The following is a 19,018-nucleotide window of genomic DNA, read 5'->3' as shown; positions in this document are numbered from 1 at the left end:
AAGCTGTTGGGGGGGTGGTGGTGGGAGGAGTTGAGAGACTGGGATTGGCATGTATACATTTATATGTATAAAATAGATAACCAATAAGAACCTGCTGTATAAAAATATAAAATAAAATTCAAAATTAAAAAGAAGTAAAATTTAAAAAATAAAACAGAAAAAACAATTATTCCCTGCACATACATGTATTTATATGAATAAATTATTTCCATGCTTATATCTGTAAATACAAAAAAGAGGAATAAAATCTACCTTGAACCAAAAACGAAAAAGAGAAAAAAACACAGAACCCACCAGTTCCACAGAGGAAAACCGTATCAGGGCACTTGCTCCAGTTGTAAACAATTCTGAAGTTGGTCAGTGGTGGGGAATCGTCTCCCATTCAGCCAGCAGCCCCCACGCAACAAGCGTCCTCATTGCAAAGCTGGGGCACCGTGCCGAGGCATCTGTGAGTAAACGTGAGCTGAGCCCCAGGCCAGTTGCTGCTGAACTATTCCCACCTGTCCCAGGTAAAACACCTGAATATATACAAGGACTTGAAAGCCTAGAGGAAGGGCCATAGAGCCACACGAGTGACAGCATGCCGGCCGACTTGGTGCCTGCAGGCCAGCCAGGATGGTCCTGGCCCTGGGTGCTCTTCTGGAAGATTTCCATTTCCCTGCCTGAGATACCCGTCCTGTCCCTGCCCCCACTGCTTTTTTCCTTCCTCACCTCTGCCCAGGGAGAAATTCCAGCAGCAGGTATGGGTGACACATCCTCTTCTTTAGCAGGTGGCAGCCTGGCAACTGCTGCAGAAAGTCCAGCAGAGCCCCACTCACACTGGGCCACCCACAAAGCCGTGGCCTCTCACTCCCTCCCACCAGCCCAGCCCCGAGACTGCTGACAGGGCAGAGAAAATGGCGTCAGGCACGGCTGCAGGGGCTCTTGCTGCCTGGAGTGGTATTTATATTGATCTCAACCCAGGCACACCTGGGGAGGGCTGGCCGGCACGGTAAGGCTGCCCAGGTCAGCCAATCATCACCCCTCAGGGGCTCACAGTTGCAGAAAATGGAACTTGCTGAACCGGCCAGGTCCAAGGAACAGGTGTGGGCTCCTGAGAGTCAGGATAGACAAGGGGCTGCAGCTTTGGCTTGTTTTCTAATCATTTTATCTGGCCCATGAGTGGGAGACAACTTCAAGAAAACCCTCTCCTAATGAGAGGAACCCAGGAGTCAGGGAGAGGAGGGGTGGGTGGTGGTTGGAGACAGAGGCCTGGTGCCCCGGGTGCAGTGGAAGTCTCTGGAAGACCAGGTGGAGGGAGGCCTCACGGAGTGATGCCCAGGGTCACAGACCTGTCGCAGCTGCTGTTTGTTAGTTCAAGTCCTGCTCTGAGGTGCTCTGTGTCAGCTCTGAGCGACAGGTGAGCTGGGGGTGCTCTGCAATGAGGGCTATGTGCACGGTTCCTGTGTGCCCAGCCCTGCCACGGTACCTGCAAGGGTAGCTCTGTATCCTGGGAGGGGCCTGACCACGAGAGCCCCATGGGCTGGGGTGGGGGTGGGGTACCTGCCCAGGTGAGCTCCATATTCTGGGATTGGTCTGACCACGAGAGCCCCATGGGCTGCTGGGGACCTGGTAAAGGATGTCAGGACAGTCAGTGAAGCCACCGAGGATATACCTCCAGTTGCTCCTAATTCCTACACCCTGCTGGTCATTCTACCAACCACCAGGACATGGTATTCTGTATTAGTCTTCAATGATGCCTTCTTTTGTATTCCATTAGTCCCAGAGTCACAAGAAATTTTGGCTTGTGAGTGGCAGGACTCAACATACAACTAAAACAATACTTCCGGGCCGTCTGGCCCCAAGGGTGCAAAAATTCCCACACCATCTTTGGGGAAAGCTTAGCTAAAGACCTAAAAGTTCTACCTCTGGAAAAGGAAACCCTCCTTCAATATGCAGACGACATTCTGATCACCAGCCCTACTAAGGAGGCCTCTGAACTACCAAGCCAATAAAGGATAGAAGTTGTCCAAGAAAAAGCTCAAATATCACAGACTGCGGTGACCTGCCTGGGCTTCATTCTCACAGAAGGTCAGAGAAGCCCATCCCAGGAAAGGGAAGAAACCATTTTCAGCCTTACCCCTTTCTAAAACTAGAAGACAGCTTAGGGGTTCCTGGGGAGGCCAGGGTTTGCTGCTTCTGGATCCCTAACTACAGTCTACTAGCTGGGCCTCTATATGAAACACTGAAAGGAAAAGATGATGATCCTTTTGAATAGAATCCAGAAGTGGCCTTTCAAGAATGGAAAGAGCAGTCAATTCAGACCCTTGCCCTGGAACTCCCTAATTTAGCTAAACCCTTTGACCTTTACATTCCCGGTGAAAGGTGAATCGCCATTGGAGAATTAGTGCAAAAACTGGGACCACTTGAAATGGAACAATGCAAGAATGCCATCCAGGTAGGATAAACTACAGTCACTAAGGGGCTTGGCCCACTGCCACATCTGGCCAAGATACTGGCGGTATCTAAAAACCTGGAAATCAGCAGCCCAAAAGGCCACCTCCCTCCTAAGGGAAAAGGACCCCACGTGGTGATGCTAACCACCAACCATGCCCTGAAGTTGCAGGGTTCGCTCCGTGGGCACACCGACCTCGAGTGAGGAGGCCCTCCAACTCCAACATCCAGAGAGATAACCGGGGGCAACAGGGCACCATGACGACTCGTGTGAACATCACTTGACCTGGAGTTTCTCTCATAAAACAACAAGAGTGTGTCCCAAAAGAGTAGACTACTGCTTGCAGGACTTACTGCACCCAGAGGGGAGCTAATAATCTTGGCGGGGGAACAGTATACCACACTGTCACCATAGAAAAGCCTACAGACACCGTGATGATGGTGGCCAATAAGACCGGCTGGACTCCTGTTTACTTCAAAAGGCTGTTGACTCAGTAGCCATCATGGTCCTTGGTCACCACTGACCCTGGACTGTCTGGGAGTTGAGCGGGCAGGGCTCTGACACCTGGTGCTGTTTGTACGTTAATTCAGGGGCCTAATTGAAGAAAGCGCAGACTACTGGTCAGAGCATCTAGGCTGGCAGAGACGGTCAGCCTAAGGTGGCCGAACAAATGTGGGGCGGGGTGAAACCGGCCCCCACAGCGTCTCTGCACATCTCTTTCCTGGACCCTTAAAGGTCATTAGAATCTATAACACTTCCAATGCTGGTGCTCAGGTGGACGAGCAGGGAGGCAGGGGTCCTGGGGACAATCAACGTCACCGGGAGGCTGCTGGGGAGAAGCTCTGACCCTCGCCCCAGGGTATGAGGGCTCCCAACTCAGCACTCAGCAGTTACAGAAGAAGGGTCTGCACCCTCAGCACTCCAAGAATGAGGAACGGGACAAAAGGCAGAGGAGGGGTTTGTCCCCAGCAAAGCCCATTAAAAATCCCTGGGAGATAAAAATAGAATCTGGGCAATAAAGTCAAGTCTAACCTTTTTTATCCTTTGTGCTTTGTCTAATTTCACGTGCTCCTAGGGTCCCGCATGCAGAGGTTCCACACCCGGCACTTCAGACCAGATTTCCTAGTGCAGAATGGCTGGGTCGACACCTCAGCTCCTGGGGCCCAGTGCAGACTCCACGATATAGAGCCTGAGCTACAGCCAACCCGGCCCTCGAGAGCTCCACCGCCTCCCTCCCTCTCACTGACTCTGACAGGATCTCTACACAGCAGCCCAGCCCACAGCCCACGGGGTAGTGCATGCTCTCACCTCTCCATTCTCTGATCAAAATATAAAGTTTCCTTTGCTTGTGAACCAAACTCAGTCTCGATCTCTTGGCCCCAATGACACTGGGCAGGGGGACACTTGTTGGGGTCCACTCTGGAGGATCAGTAACAGAAATTGAGACTATTGTAACCTCAATGAACAGATGTGTGAGCCAAACTGTAGTTAACATAGAACAGTGTATAAGGCTCGGGTAAAATAAGATGTTTTTAACACTTCCATTTGATATTTCCATCACTTTTTATAAGCAAGTTCAGTGAAAAGGTTTGTCTTATTTGTCAGGTCAATATTAGAGAAACGAAGTGATTTCTTTCCAAGGATGTACAGCTAATAATCTTGGTTAAACCTTCAATCTTGTTTTAAATGCTTTTCCATTGAAAATGATACCTCTCTTTCAGCTCCCCCATTTCTGAGAAGTATAAAATCTTATAATTTATTATTACCAAAGGGGAAAGGTGGGAGGAGGGATAAATTAACAGTTTGGAATGAACACATACACACTGCTATGTATAAAATAGATCATCAACAAGGAACTACTGTATAGCACAGGGAACTACACTCAACATTTTGCAATAACCTATAAGGGGAAATAATCTGAAAAAGAATAGATATTTTTATTGACATCATCTATCAATGACAGTTAAAGTGTAGCCTAAGGGAAGCTGGTGGTGAGTGCTTCTGACCCTGAAGACTTCAATCATCTAAAGTTTGGACTCTGCCTACTTCCCAAGGCCCTTAATGAACATATGTGTAGCCGTAGCTTAAAAACTTCCCCAGTTTGGGTTTCGGGGAGACACTGATTTTGAAAAAGCCCTGGTGTTCTCCTTACATGAATGGGACTCTTCCTACTGCTAAAACATGTCTGTCACACCCAGAGGATGGTATACCATCTGATCGGGAAGAGTTTGGAAAAGGCATCTTATCTCCTCATCTCCTGGTGCTCGGGTTCACCCCTCCAGCGTCTTTACTAACAGTCTCCCCACTTGGAGATGTCAGCACTGTCAACATCCTGTTGCGTACAGTTTGGAATTTGTCCAGAGGATGAAGCGGAAGGATGAGGAACAATGAGAGACAAGTCCTAGGTGTTCAGACAGGCACATGTCACTCTAATTTCCAATCAGGAAGACGAATTGACCAAAGGCTAGGGTTGCCCATGGAAACAGTATAGGGCTTGAGGAAATCCCGCTGCTTTGTGGCCAGTTCCCATAAACACGAGTTGAACAATGGAACTCAGGGGCAGTAAAATTCACAAAACTGCAGAGTTGAAAATATCCATCACTGAAAAATGTCTTGAGGAAAGTCAGAGAAAAGGACTTGTAAGCAAGGGAGAATGGCAGGAAAGGGATTTGAGGAGGTAGAAAGGACTCGCCATTAAGCACAAGAAAAGGAGCTGAACATTGCCAACATTGCAGTTGGCCAAAAAGGGTGTATGCGTTCTTTTCTGTATATATTCAAGAAAAGGGCATACACTTTTTTAGCCAACCAAACAGGTGGGCACTGGAAGTCAATACTACAAAAGATATCACTTCGCATCAGTCAGAAGAGCCATCCTCATAAAGCATAAACAACAGAAATGCAGGACAGGGCAACGAGAAGAGGGAGCCCTGTGAGACTTATAGTGGAAATGTATATTGCCAACGGCCATTCTGGAGAAGTGTATTGTGTTTACTAAAGCATCTAAAAAATGAGCTACAGAGCATAGGGCACTTGCACTCATGGGCGTATATCTTGGGAAAAACAAAAATCGAGAGGACACAGGCACCCCAATGTTTACCCCCTCTCTGTTTAAAAGATCCTCGACTAGGATATAACTTAAATGTCTCTGGAGGGAAAAAATGGATAGAGATGTGGTACTTAGGTAGAGTGGAATATTATTCAGCCTGGAAATCAATGAAATATGGCCAGTTGTAACAACTCCGGACGAGTTACGTATGATCATTCTAAGTGACAGAATTCAAAAAGAAAAAGACACATATCATAAGATATCACTTAAAGGTGGAATCCAAAATGGCTACACATGAAATAAATTACAAAACAAAAACATAGTCAAATATGTAGAAAACACGCATAAGGCTGCTAAACGGGAAAGGTGGGGAGGGGTGAGGCATCATCCAGGAGGTTGAAATTAGCAAAGATACCATTCCAAATACCAAACTGATAATCAACAAGGCCTACACGGTAGCTAAAAGAACTGCACTCAGCACACTCAAGTCACCGGAAAAGAATATATACGACTGGTAAGAATCTGAAAAAGAATTTATTGATGTCTCTCTGTACGTGAATCAAGTGGATGTACAGCAGCAAGAAACAGAGCTTTGAAAATCAGCTGTAACCAATATAGTAATAAATTGAAAAAAATAAACGACAGAGAGACAGAGAAAACCTCTTACAACTTTTCCTCAGGGACGGTGATGCAACATGGATTGAACACATCTAGACCCACAGCAGGATGAGACATAAGGCTGGAAACTGTTTGCGCTAAGAGAAATGTGAGGTTGGGTGAGGAAATACACACCCTTTAAAGTAATACTACCTGGTACCCATTCAATGGGTCCCAAATCTGCAGGTTCAAGGGATCTTCCTACAGCTAAAACATGCATGGAAAACCCAGAGGACTGTACACCATGTGATCGGGAGATGTGTCTAAAATGCACCTCATTTATCCTCTCCTGGTGCTCCTGTTCACCATTCCAGCCACGCTACTTAGAATCTCCCCACTTGGAGAATCAGCACATTTAAACTTCTGTTTCACACATTTTGCAAATTGTGAGGAGGATGAACGGGAAGAGGGGGAACCAATGAGAGAAGAGTTGTAGGGGTTTGGACGGGCACATATCACTCTAATTTCCCATTAAGAGTAAGAATTAAAGGAAGGCTCAGCCTGCCTCGCCGGAGCCAAAATAGGGCCTGAAGCAATCCTGTGGGTTTGAGGCCAGCTCACAAAAGAGCAACTTAAACAATGGAGCTCAGGGTCACTGCAATTCACAAACCTGCAGAGTTATAAATGAAAACTAACGTCCAAAAATATGTTGAGGTAAGGCAAAGAAGAGGATCTGAATGCAAGACAGAATTGCAAGAAACAGATTTCAAGAGATAGATTGGACTCGTCTTTAACGCACATGAAAAGCGGCAGAATTTCGACAATGATGCAGTTGGCCCAAAAGGGCGTATGCGTTTTTTCCTGATTATATCCAGGAAAAAACGCATACGCACTTTATGGGCAACGAAGCAAGCAAGCAATGCAAATGTGCACAACAAAGAAGTCTCACTTCCCACCGGTCAAAAGGGCCATCCTAAAAAATTGTAAAAACCAGAAATGCAGGACAGGCCATGGAGAACAGGGAGCCTTTATACGCTGATGGGCAGTGTGTGAACTGCCGAGAGCCACTCTGGAGAAGTGTATGGTGGTTCCTAAATCATCTAAAAAACAGAGCTACAGAGCATAGGACACTTCCAATCATGGGAGTATATCTAGGGAAGTCTAAAAATCAACAAGACACAAGCACACCACAGTTTAGGGCTACTCTGTTTACAAGAACCTCAACTTCAGTACACCTTAAATATCCCAGGAAAGAGAACAATGGATAAAGAAGATGTGGTACTTATGTACAATGGAATATCTCTTCACCATGAAATCAATGTAATAAGGCTAGTAGAAGGATAAAGAGTGGATTTAGGTCCGATAATACTACTTGAAATAAGTCAAACAGAAAAAGAAACATATCATAAGATATCACTTATAGAGGGAGGGTAAATATGGCTGCACAAGAAATGAATTACAGAACAGAACAGTGTCTCACACGTAGAAAACACACTTATGTCAGCTTAAGGGGAAAGGAGAGGTGGGGTGATGCATAAAACCAGAGTTTGAAATTAGCACAGATACCGTTCAATAAACCAAATAGGTATTAGACAAGATCTACACCTTGCTCAATGAACAGGCCTCAACACACCCTATACACCGCAGAGAAATATATCTGAGGAATAAGAATCTTAAAACCCATGTATTGATATATCTCCATAAGGGAATCAAGTGTGTGCAGAGCGGCACAAACACAGCAGTGAAAAGGAGCTAAACCCCATTATAGAAATAAATTTTAAAAACAAAACGCTGAAACAATGAAAGAGAGAAAAATTCTTACAAAATTCGCTCAGGGGCTGTGATGCAACCTGGATTGACCACATATAAACCCACAGCTGGATAAGACATAAGGCTGGACACTTGGGGCTGACAGGATTGGTGAGCTTTGGTGAGCAACTGCCGAAAGTTTAATGCAATACTTCATGCTACTCAGTCCAAGGGTCCCAACACTCCAGGTTGAAGGGAATCTTCCTACAGCTAAACCATGCTTGGGAAACCCAGCGACTGGTATACCATATGATCGGGAAAGGTTTCTAAAACGCACCTCATTTTTCCTCTCCTGGGGCTCCGGATCGACATTCCAGCCGCTTTACTAACAACATCCCCACATGGAGTCAATGCCTTTAAGTTCTGGTATCGCACAGTCTGCAGTTAGTGCAGAGGATGAATGGGAATAGGGGGAACCAGTGAGAAACTAGCTGTAGCGGTTTCAATGGGCACATGTCACTCTAATATCACATCAGTAAGAAGAATTAACCAAAGGCACAGCAAGGTGCCCCAGAAGAAAAATAGGGCTTCAAGGAATCCTGTGGTTATGGGGCAAGACCACAAAAATAAGAGCTAAAAAATGGAGCTAAGGGCCACTGCAATTCAAAAACCTGCAGAGTTATAAAGGCCAACTATTTTTAAAAAATATATTGAGCTAAGGCTATGAAGAGGCATTGAAAGCAAGGCAGAATTGCAGGAAACCGATTTCAGGAGGTAGACTGGAATTGCATTGAAAGCATATGAAGAGAGTCAGAAACTCGACAATAATGCACTTGGCCAAAAAGGGCGTATGCGTTTTTTCCTGAATATATTCAGGAAAAAACGCATACGCACTTTTTGGCCAACCAAGCAAGCTTGCAAAGGAAATCTGCACTACAATGAAGTCTCACTTCCCCCCGGTCAAAAGGGCCATCTGAAAAAAGTGTAAAATCCATAAAGGCACAACAGGCCATGGAGAACTGGGAGCCTTCTTATGCTGATGGGCGGGATGTAAATTGCCAACAGCCACTCGGGAGAAGTGTATGGTGTTTCCTGAAACATCTAAAAAACAAAGCAACAGAGCCTAGGGCACTTCCACTTATGGTCCTATAGCTTAGGGAAATTAAAATCAAAAAGACACAGCCACCCCAAAGTTTGGGACGCCTCTGTTTACAAGAACCTCATTTACGGTACAAGTTCAATATCACAGAAAGTGAAAAATGGATAAAGAACTTGTGGTACTTACGTACAATGCAATATCACTCAGCAATGAAATCTATGTCATCAGGCCCGTAGCAGCATAATGAGTGGATTCAGGTATGATGATTCGAACTGAAATAAGTCACACAGAAAAGAAACATCATAAGGTATCACTAATACACAGAATGTGAACTTGGCTACACATGAACTGAATTACAAAACAGAACAGTGTCTCAAGTTTAGAAAACCAACTTACGCTTGCTGAAGGGGGAAGGTGAGTTGGGGTGCTGCATAAAACCAGAGATTGAAATGAGCACAGATAAAGTTCCTTAAGCCAAATATGGAATAGACAAGAGCTACTCCTTGCTCAACGAAATGCACTCAACACCCCATATTAAACGCCTAAGAATGTACCTGACTAGTAAGTATCTTAAAACCTATGGATAGCTATGTCTCCGAAAGAGAATCAAGCGTGTGTACAGGGGCATAAACGCAGCAGTGATAGGATTGGAGAGGTTCGGTGAGCAAATGAAGACCCTTTGAAGTCATATTGCATGGTACCCATTCCACGGGTCTCAACTCTCCAGGTTTAAGGTATTCTTCCTTCAGCTAAAACATGCATGTGGAACCCAGAGTATGATCAACCGTGTGAACGGGAGACGTGTTCAAATATGTCTCAGTTTTCTTCCCCTGGTACTCGGGTGCAACATTCCAGACCCTTTACTAACACTCTCCCAACTTGGAGAGTCAGTGCCTTTAACCTCCTCTTTGGCCCAGTTTGCAATTTCTGCGGAAGATGAACAGGAATAGGGAGAACCAATGAGAGACTAGCTGGAGGTGTCTGGACGGGCAAATTTAACTCTCATTTCCCACCAGGAAGAGGAAATAACCAAAGGCTCAGCGTGCCGTGCCGGAACCAGATTAGGGCCTGAAGCCATCCTGCGGTGTTGCGGCCAGCTCAAAAGAAAGCGAGTTGAAGAAATGAGCTCAGGGTCTCTGTAATTCACAAACCTGCAGAGTTATAAATGACAGCTATCGTCCAAAAATAGACTGAAGTAAGGCTGCCAAGAGGACTTGAAAGCGGGGCAGAATTGCAGGATACCGATTTCAGGAGGTAGACTGGAATTGCATTGAAAGCATAGGAAAAGAGGCAGAACGTCCACAATGATGCACTTTGCCAAAAGGGCATATGCGTTTTTTCCTGAATATATTCAGGAAAAAACGCATACGCCCTTTTTGGCCAACCAAGCAAGCTTGCAAAGGAAATCTGCACTACAATGAAGTCTCACTTCCCCCCGGTCAAAAGGGCCATCAGAATAAAGTGTAAAATCCAGAAAGGCAGGACAGGCCATGGAGAACTGGGAGCCTTGTTATGCTGATGGGCGGGATGTAAATTGCCAACAGACACTTGGGAGAAGTGTATGGTGTTTCCTGAAACATCTAAAAAACAAAGCAACAGAGCCTAGGGCACTTCCACTTATGGTCCTATAGCTTAGGGAAATTAATATCAAAAAGACACAGCAACCCCAAAATTTGGGACGGCTCTTTTTACAGGAATCTCTTCTCCGGCACAAGTTAAATATCCCAGAGAGCAAATAATGGATAAAGAAGTTGCGGTACTTCTGTACAACAGAATACCACTCAGCAATGAAATCTATGTCACCAGGCCCGTACCAGCATAATGAGTGGATTGAGGCACGATGATTCTAAGTGAAATAAGTCACACAGAAAAAGAAACATCATAAGGTATCACTAATACACGGAATGTGAACTTGGCTACACATGAACTGAATTACAAAACAGAACAGGGTCTCAAGTTTAGAAAACCAACTTATGCCTGCTTAAGGGGGAAGGTGAGTTGGGGTGCTGCATAAAAGCAGAGTTTGAAATTAGCACAGATACCGTTCCATAAGCCAAATATGTAATAGACAAGAGCTACCCCTTGCTCAACGAAATGGATTCAACAATGAGGTATCACCTCACACCTGGTAGAATAGGCATCATTGAAAATCTACAAACAAAAAATGCTGGAAAGGGTGTGGAGAAAAGGAACCCTCTTCCACTATTGTTGGGAATATAAATTGATACAGTCATTATGGAGAACAATATGGAATTTCTTAAGAAACTAACAATAGAATTACCATATGATACAGCAATCCCAGTACTGGACATATACCCAGACAAAACCATAAATCAAAAAGAGTCATTCACCGCAATGTTCATTGCATCACTATTTACAATATCGAGGTAATGGAAGCAACCTAAATGCCCACAGACAGACGAATGCATAAAGCTGTGGTACATATATAAAATGGAATATTACTAAGCCATGAAAAGGAATGAAATTGGGTCATTTGTAGAGACGTCGATGGATCTAGAGACTGTCATACAGAGTGAAGTAAGTCAGAAGGAGAAAAACAAATCTTGTATATTCATGCATATATGTGGAACCTAGAAAAACTGTACAGATTAACCATTTTGCAAGGCATAAATAGAGCAACAGATGTAGACAACAAACGTATGGACAACAAGGGGGGAAAGCTGTTGGGGGGGTGGTGGTGGGAGGAGTTGAGAGACTGGGATTGGCATGTATACATTTATATGTATAAAATAGATAACCAATAAGAACCTGCTGTATAAAAATATAAAATAAAATTCAAAATTAAAAAGAAGTAAAATTTAAAAAATAAAACAGAAAAAACAATTATTCCCTGCACATACATGTATTTATATGAATAAATTATTTCCATGCTTATATCTGTAAATACAAAAAAGAGGAATAAAATCTACCTTGAACCAAAAACGAAAAAGAGAAAAAAAACACAGAACCCACCAGTTCCACAGAGGAAAACCGTATCAGGGCACTTGCTCCAGTTGTAAACAATTCTGAAGTTGGTCAGTGGTGGGGAATCGTCTCCCATTCAGCCAGCAGCCCCCACGCAACAAGCGTCCTCATTGCAAAGCTGGGGCACCGTGCCGAGGCATCTGTGAGTAAACGTGAGCTGAGCCCCAGGCCAGTTGCTGCTGAACTATTCCCACCCGTCCCAGGTAAAACACCTGAATATATACAAGGACTTGAAAGCCTAGAGGAAGGGCCATAGAGCCACACGAGTGACAGCATGCCGGCCGACTTGGTGCCTGCAGGCCAGCCAGGATGGTCCTGGCCCTGGGTGCTCTTCTGGAAGATTTCCATTTCCCTGCCTGAGATACCCGTCCTGTCCCTGCCCCCACTGCTTTTTTCCTTCCTCACCTCTGCCCAGGGAGAAATTCCAGCAGCAGGTATGGGTGACACATCCTCTTCTTTAGCAGGTGGCAGCCTGGCAACTGCTGCAGAAAGTCCAGCAGAGCCCCACTCACACTGGGCCACCCACAAAGCCGTGGCCTCTCACTCCCTCCCACCAGCCCAGCCCCGAGACTGCTGACAGGGCAGAGAAAATGGCGTCAGGCACGGCTGCAGGGGCTCTTGCTGCCTGGAGTGGTATTTATATTGATCTCAACCCAGGCACACCTGGGGAGGGCTGGCCGGCACGGTAAGGCTGCCCAGGTCAGCCAATCATCACCCCTCAGGGGCTCACAGTTGCAGAAAATGGAACTTGCTGAACCGGCCAGGTCCAAGGAACAGGTGTGGGCTCCTGAGAGTCAGGATAGACAAGGGGCTGCAGCTTTGGTTTGTTTTCTAATCATTTTATCTGGCCCATGAGTGGGAGACAACTTCAAGAAAACCCTCTCCTAATGAGAGGAACCCAGGAGTCAGGGAGAGGAGGGGTGGGTGGTGGTTGGAGACAGAGGCCTGGTGCCCCGGGTGCAGTGGAAGTCTCTGGAAGACCAGGTGGAGGGAGGCCTCACGGAGTGATGCCCAGGGTCACAGACCTGTCGCAGCTGCTGTTTGTTAGTTCAAGTCCTGCTCTGAGGTGCTCTGTGTCAGCTCTGAGCGACAGGTGAGCTGGGGGTGCTCTGCAATGAGGGCTATGTGCACGGTTCCTGTGTGCCCAGCCCTGCCACGGTACCTGCAAGGGTAGCTCTGTATCCTGGGAGGGGCCTGACCACGAGAGCCCCATGGGCTGGGGTGGGGGTGGGGTACCTGCCCAGGTGAGCTCCATATTCTGGGATTGGTCTGACCACGAGAGCCCCATGGGCTGCTGGGGACCTGGTAAAGGATGTCAGGACAGTCAGTGAAGCCACCGAGGATATACCTCCAGTTGCTCCTAATTCCTACACCCTGCTGGTCATTCTACCAACCACCAGGACATGGTATTCTGTATTAGTCTTCAATGATGCCTTCTTTTGTATTCCATTAGTCCCAGAGTCACAAGAAATTTTGGCTTGTGAGTGGCAGGACTCAACATACAACTAAAACAATACTTCCGGGCCGTCTGGCCCCAAGGGTGCAAAAATTCCCACACCATCTTTGGGGAAAGCTTAGCTAAAGACCTAAAAGTTCTACCTCTGGAAAAGGAAACCCTCCTTCAATATGCAGACGACATTCTGATCACCAGCCCTACTAAGGAGGCCTCTGAACTACCAAGCCAATAAAGGATAGAAGTTGTCCAAGAAAAAGCTCAAATATCACAGACTGCGGTGACCTGCCTGGGCTTCATTCTCACAGAAGGTCAGAGAAGCCCATCCCAGGAAAGGGAAGAAACCATTTTCAGCCTTACCCCTTTCTAAAACTAGAAGACAGCTTAGGGGTTCCTGGGGAGGCCAGGGTTTGCTGCTTCTGGATCCCTAACTACAGTCTACTAGCTGGGCCTCTATATGAAACACTGAAAGGAAAAGATGATGATCCTTTTGAATAGAATCCAGAAGTGGCCTTTCAAGAATGGAAAGAGCAGTCAATTCAGACCCTTGCCCTGGAACTCCCTAATTTAGCTAAACCCTTTGACCTTTACATTCCCGGTGAAAGGTGAATCGCCATTGGAGAATTAGTGCAAAAACTGGGACCACTTGAAATGGAACAATGCAAGAATGCCATCCAGGTAGGATAAACTACAGTCACTAAGGGGCTTGGCCCACTGCCACATCTGGCCAAGATACTGGCGGTATCTAAAAACCTGGAAATCAGCAGCCCAAAAGGCCACCTCCCTCCTAAGGGAAAAGGACCCCACGTGGTGATGCTAACCACCAACCATGCCCTGAAGTTGCAGGGTTCGCTCCGTGGGCACACCGACCTCGAGTGAGGAGGCCCTCCAACTCCAACATCCAGAGAGATAACCGGGGGCAACAGGGCACCATGACGACTCGTGTGAACATCACTTGACCTGGAGTTTCTCTCATAAAACAACAAGAGTGTGTCCCAAAAGAGTAGACTACTGCTTGCAGGACTTACTGCACCCAGAGGGGAGCTAATAATCTTGGCGGGGGAACAGTATACCACACTGTCACCATAGAAAAGCCTACAGACACCGTGATGATGGTGGCCAATAAGACCGGCTGGACTCCTGTTTACTTCAAAAGGCTGTTGACTCAGTAGCCATCATGGTCCTTGGTCACCACTGACCCTGGACTGTCTGGGAGTTGAGCGGGCAGGGCTCTGACACCTGGTGCTGTTTGTACGTTAATTCAGGGGCCTAATTGAAGAAAGCGCAGACTACTGGTCAGAGCATCTAGGCTGGCAGAGACGGTCAGCCTAAGGTGGCCGAACAAATGTGGGGCGGGGTGAAACCGGCCCCCACAGCGTCTCTGCACATCTCTTTCCTGGACCCTTAAAGGTCATTAGAATCTATAACACTTCCAATGCTGGTGCTCAGGTGGACGAGCAGGGAGGCAGGGGTCCTGGGGACAATCAACGTCACCGGGAGGCTGCTGGGGAGAAGCTCTGACCCTCGCCCCAGGGTATGAGGGCTCCCAACTCAGCACTCAGCAGTTACAGAAGAAGGGTCTGCACCCTCAGCACTCCAAGAATGAGGAACGGGACAAAAGGCAGAGGAGGGGTTTGTCCCCAGCAAAGCCCATTAAAAATCCCTGGGAGATAAAAATAGAATCTGGGCAATAAAGTCAAGTCTAACCTTTTTTATCCTTTGTGCTTTGTCTAATTTCACGTGCTCCTAGGGTCCCGCATGCAGAGGTTCCACACCCGGCACTTCAGACCAGATTTCCTAGTGCAGAATGGCTGGGTCGACACCTCAGCTCCTGGGGCCCAGTGCAGACTCCACGATATAGAGCCTGAGCTACAGCCAACCCGGCCCTCGAGAGCTCCACCGCCTCCCTCCCTCTCACTGACTCTGACAGGATCTCTACACAGCAGCCCAGCCCACAGCCCACGGGGTAGTGCATGCTCTCACCTCTCCATTCTCTGATCAAAATATAAAGTTTCCTTTGCTTGTGAACCAAACTCAGTCTCGATCTCTTGGCCCCAATGACACTGGGCAGGGGGACACTTGTTGGGGTCCACTCTGGAGGATCAGTAACAGAAATTGAGACTATTGTAACCTCAATGAACAGATGTGTGAGCCAAACTGTAGTTAACATAGAACAGTGTATAAGGCTCGGGTAAAATAAGATGTTTTTAACACTTCCATTTGATATTTCCATCACTTTTTATAAGCAAGTTCAGTGAAAAGGTTTGTCTTATTTGTCAGGTCAATATTAGAGAAACGAAGTGATTTCTTTCCAAGGATGTACAGCTAATAATCTTGGTTAAACCTTCAATCTTGTTTTAAATGCTTTTCCATTGAAAATGATACCTCTCTTTCAGCTCCCCCATTTCTGAGAAGTATAAAATCTTATAATTTATTATTACCAAAGGGGAAAGGTGGGAGGAGGGATAAATTAACAGTTTGGAATGAACACATACACACTGCTATGTATAAAATAGATCATCAACAAGGAACTACTGTATAGCACAGGGAACTACACTCAACATTTTGCAATAACCTATAAGGGGAAATAATCTGAAAAAGAATAGATATTTTTATTGACATCATCTATCAATGACAGTTAAAGTGTAGCCTAAGGGAAGCTGGTGGTGAGTGCTTCTGACCCTGAAGACTTCAATCATCTAAAGTTTGGACTCTGCCTACTTCCCAAGGCCCTTAATGAACATATGTGTAGCCGTAGCTTAAAAACTTCCCCAGTTTGGGTTTCGGGGAGACACTGATTTTGAAAAAGCCCTGGTGTTCTCCTTACATGAATGGGACTCTTCCTACTGCTAAAACATGTCTGTCACACCCAGAGGATGGTATACCATCTGATCGGGAAGAGTTTGGAAAAGGCATCTTATCTCCTCATCTCCTGGTGCTCGGGTTCACCCCTCCAGCGTCTTTACTAACAGTCTCCCCACTTGGAGATGTCAGCACTGTCAACATCCTGTTGCGTACAGTTTGGAATTTGTCCAGAGGATGAAGCGGAAGGATGAGGAACAATGAGAGACAAGTCCTAGGTGTTCAGACAGGCACATGTCACTCTAATTTCCAATCAGGAAGACGAATTGACCAAAGGCTAGAGTTGCCCATGGAAACAGTATAGGGCTTGAGGAAATCCCGCTGCTTTGTGGCCAGTTCCCATAAACACGAGTTGAACAATGGAACTCAGGGGCAGTAAAATTCACAAAACTGCAGAGTTGAAAATATCCATCACTGAAAAATGTCTTGAGGAAAGTCAGAGAAAAGGACTTGTAAGCAAGGGAGAATGGCAGGAAAGGGATTTGAGGAGGTAGAAAGGACTCGCCATTAAGCACAAGAAAAGGAGCTGAACATTGCCAACATTGCAGTTGGCCAAAAAGGGTGTATGCGTTCTTTTCTGTATATATTCAAGAAAAGGGCATACACTTTTTTAGCCAACCAAACAGGTGGGCACTGGAAGTCAATACTACAAAAGATATCACTTCGCATCAGTCAGAAGAGCCATCCTCATAAAGCGTAAACAACAGAAATGCAGGACAGGGCAACGAGAAGAGGGAGCCCTGTGAGACTTATAGTGGAAATGTATATTGCCAACGGCCATTCTGGAGAAGTGTATTGTGTTTACTAAAGCATCTAAAAAATGAGCTACAGAGCATAGGGCACTTGCACTCATGGGCGTATATCTTGGGAAAAACAAAAATCGAGAGGACACAGGCACCCCAGTGTTTACCCCCTCTCTGTTTAAAAGATCCTCGACTAGGATATAACTTAAATGTCTCTGGAGGGAAAAAATGGATAGAGATGTGGTACTTAGGTAGAGTGGAATATTATTCAGCCTGGAAATCAATGAAATATGGCCAGTTGTAACAACTCCGGAGGAGTTACGTATGATCATTCTAAGTGACAGAATTCAAAAAGAAAAAGACACATATCATAAGATATCACTTAAAGGTGGAATCCAAAATGGCTACACATGAAATAAATTACAAAACAAAAACATAGTCAAATATGTAGAAAACACGCATAAGGCTGCTAAACGGGAAAGGTGGGGAGGGGTGAGGCATCATCCAGGAGGTTGAAATTAGCAAAGATACCATTCCAAATACCAAACTGATAATCAACAAGGCCTACACGGTAGCTAAAAGAACTGCACTCAGCACACTCAAGTCACCGGAAAAGAATATATACGACTGGTAAGAATCTGAAAAAGAATTTATTGATGTCTCTCTGTACGTGAATCAAGTGGATGTACAGCAGCAAGAAACAGAGCTTTGAAAATCAGCTGTAACCAATATAGTAATAAATTGAAAAAAATAAACGACAGAGAGACAGAGAAAACCTCTTACAACTTTTCCTCAGGGACGGTGATGCAACATGGATTGAACACATCTAGACCCACAGCAGGATGAGACATAAGGCTGGAAACTGTTTGCGCTAAGAGAAATGTGAGGTTGGGTGAGGAAATACACACCCTTTAAAGTAATACTACCTGGTACCCATTCAATGGGTCCCAAATCTGCAGGTTCAAGGGATCTTCCTACAGCTAAAACATGCATGGAAAACCCAGAGGACTGTACACCATGTGATCGGGAGATGTGTCTAAAATGCACCTCATTTATCCTCTCCTGGTGCTCCTGTTCACCATTCCAGCCACGCTACTTAGAATCTCCCCACTTGGAGAATCAGCACATTTAAACTTCTGTTTCACACATTTTGCAAATTGTGAGGAGGATGAACGGGAAGAGGGGGAACCAATGAGAGAAGAGTTGTAGGGGTTTGGACGGGCACATATCACTCTAATTTCCCATTAAGAGTAAGAATTAAAGGAAGGCTCAGCCTGCCTCGCCGGAGCCAAAATAGGGCCTGAAGCAATCCTGCGGGTTTGAGGCCAGCTCACAAAAGAGCAACTTAAACAATGGAGCTCAGGGTCACTGCAATTCACAAACCTGCAGAGTTATAAATGAAAACTAACGTCCAAAAATATGTTGAGGTAAGGCAAAGAAGAGGATCTGAATGCAAGACAGAATTGCAAGAAACAGATTTCAAGAGATAGATTGGACTCGTCTTTAACGCACATGAAAAGCGGCAGAATTTCGACAATGATGCAGTTGGCCCAAAAGGGCGTATGCGTTTTTTCCTGATTATATCCAGGAAAAAACGCATACGCACTTTATGGGCAACGAAGCAAGCAAGCAATGCAAATGTGCACAACAAAGAAGTCTCACTTCCCACCGGTCAAAAGGGCCATCCTAAAAAATTGTAAAAACCAGAAATGCAGGACAGGCCATGGAGAACAGGGAGCCTTTATACGCTGATGGGCAGTGTGTGAACTGCCGAGAGCCACTCTGGAGAAGTGTATGGTGGTTCCTAAATCATCTAAAAAACAGAGCTACAGAGCATAGGACACTTCCAATCATGGGAGTATATCTAGGGAAGTCTAAAAATCAACAAGACACAAGCACACCACAGTTTAGGGCTACTCTGTTTACAAGAACCTCAACTTCAGTACACCTTAAATATCCCAGGAAAGAGAACAATGGATAAAGAAGATGTGGTACTTATGTACAATGGAATATCTCTTCACCATGAAATCAATGTAATAAGGCTAGTAGA

The 19,018-nt window shown here is 45.7% G+C and overlaps 1 long non-coding RNA gene across 1 annotated transcript; it reads right to left on the bottom strand.

Annotated features, from left to right (window-relative positions):
* Positions 1-419: 419 nt before the first annotated feature.
* On the bottom strand, positions 420-9,123 carry LOC307181398. Its single transcript, XR_013826671.1, has 3 exons — positions 9,112-9,123; positions 3,743-3,853; positions 420-446 (listed from the first exon to the last, which is right to left on the bottom strand). It is a non-coding gene; the product is annotated as an uncharacterized lncRNA (long non-coding RNA).
* Positions 9,124-19,018: the final 9,895 nt, after the last annotated feature.

Source organism: Stenella coeruleoalba (genome assembly GCF_951394435.1).
Source record: "Stenella coeruleoalba genome assembly, contig: scaffold_85, whole genome shotgun sequence".
Lineage (NCBI taxonomy): Eukaryota > Metazoa > Chordata > Mammalia > Artiodactyla > Delphinidae > Stenella > Stenella coeruleoalba.
Note: the sequence above shows the minus strand (reverse complement) of the source record. Positions and strands in the feature narration are given on the sequence as shown.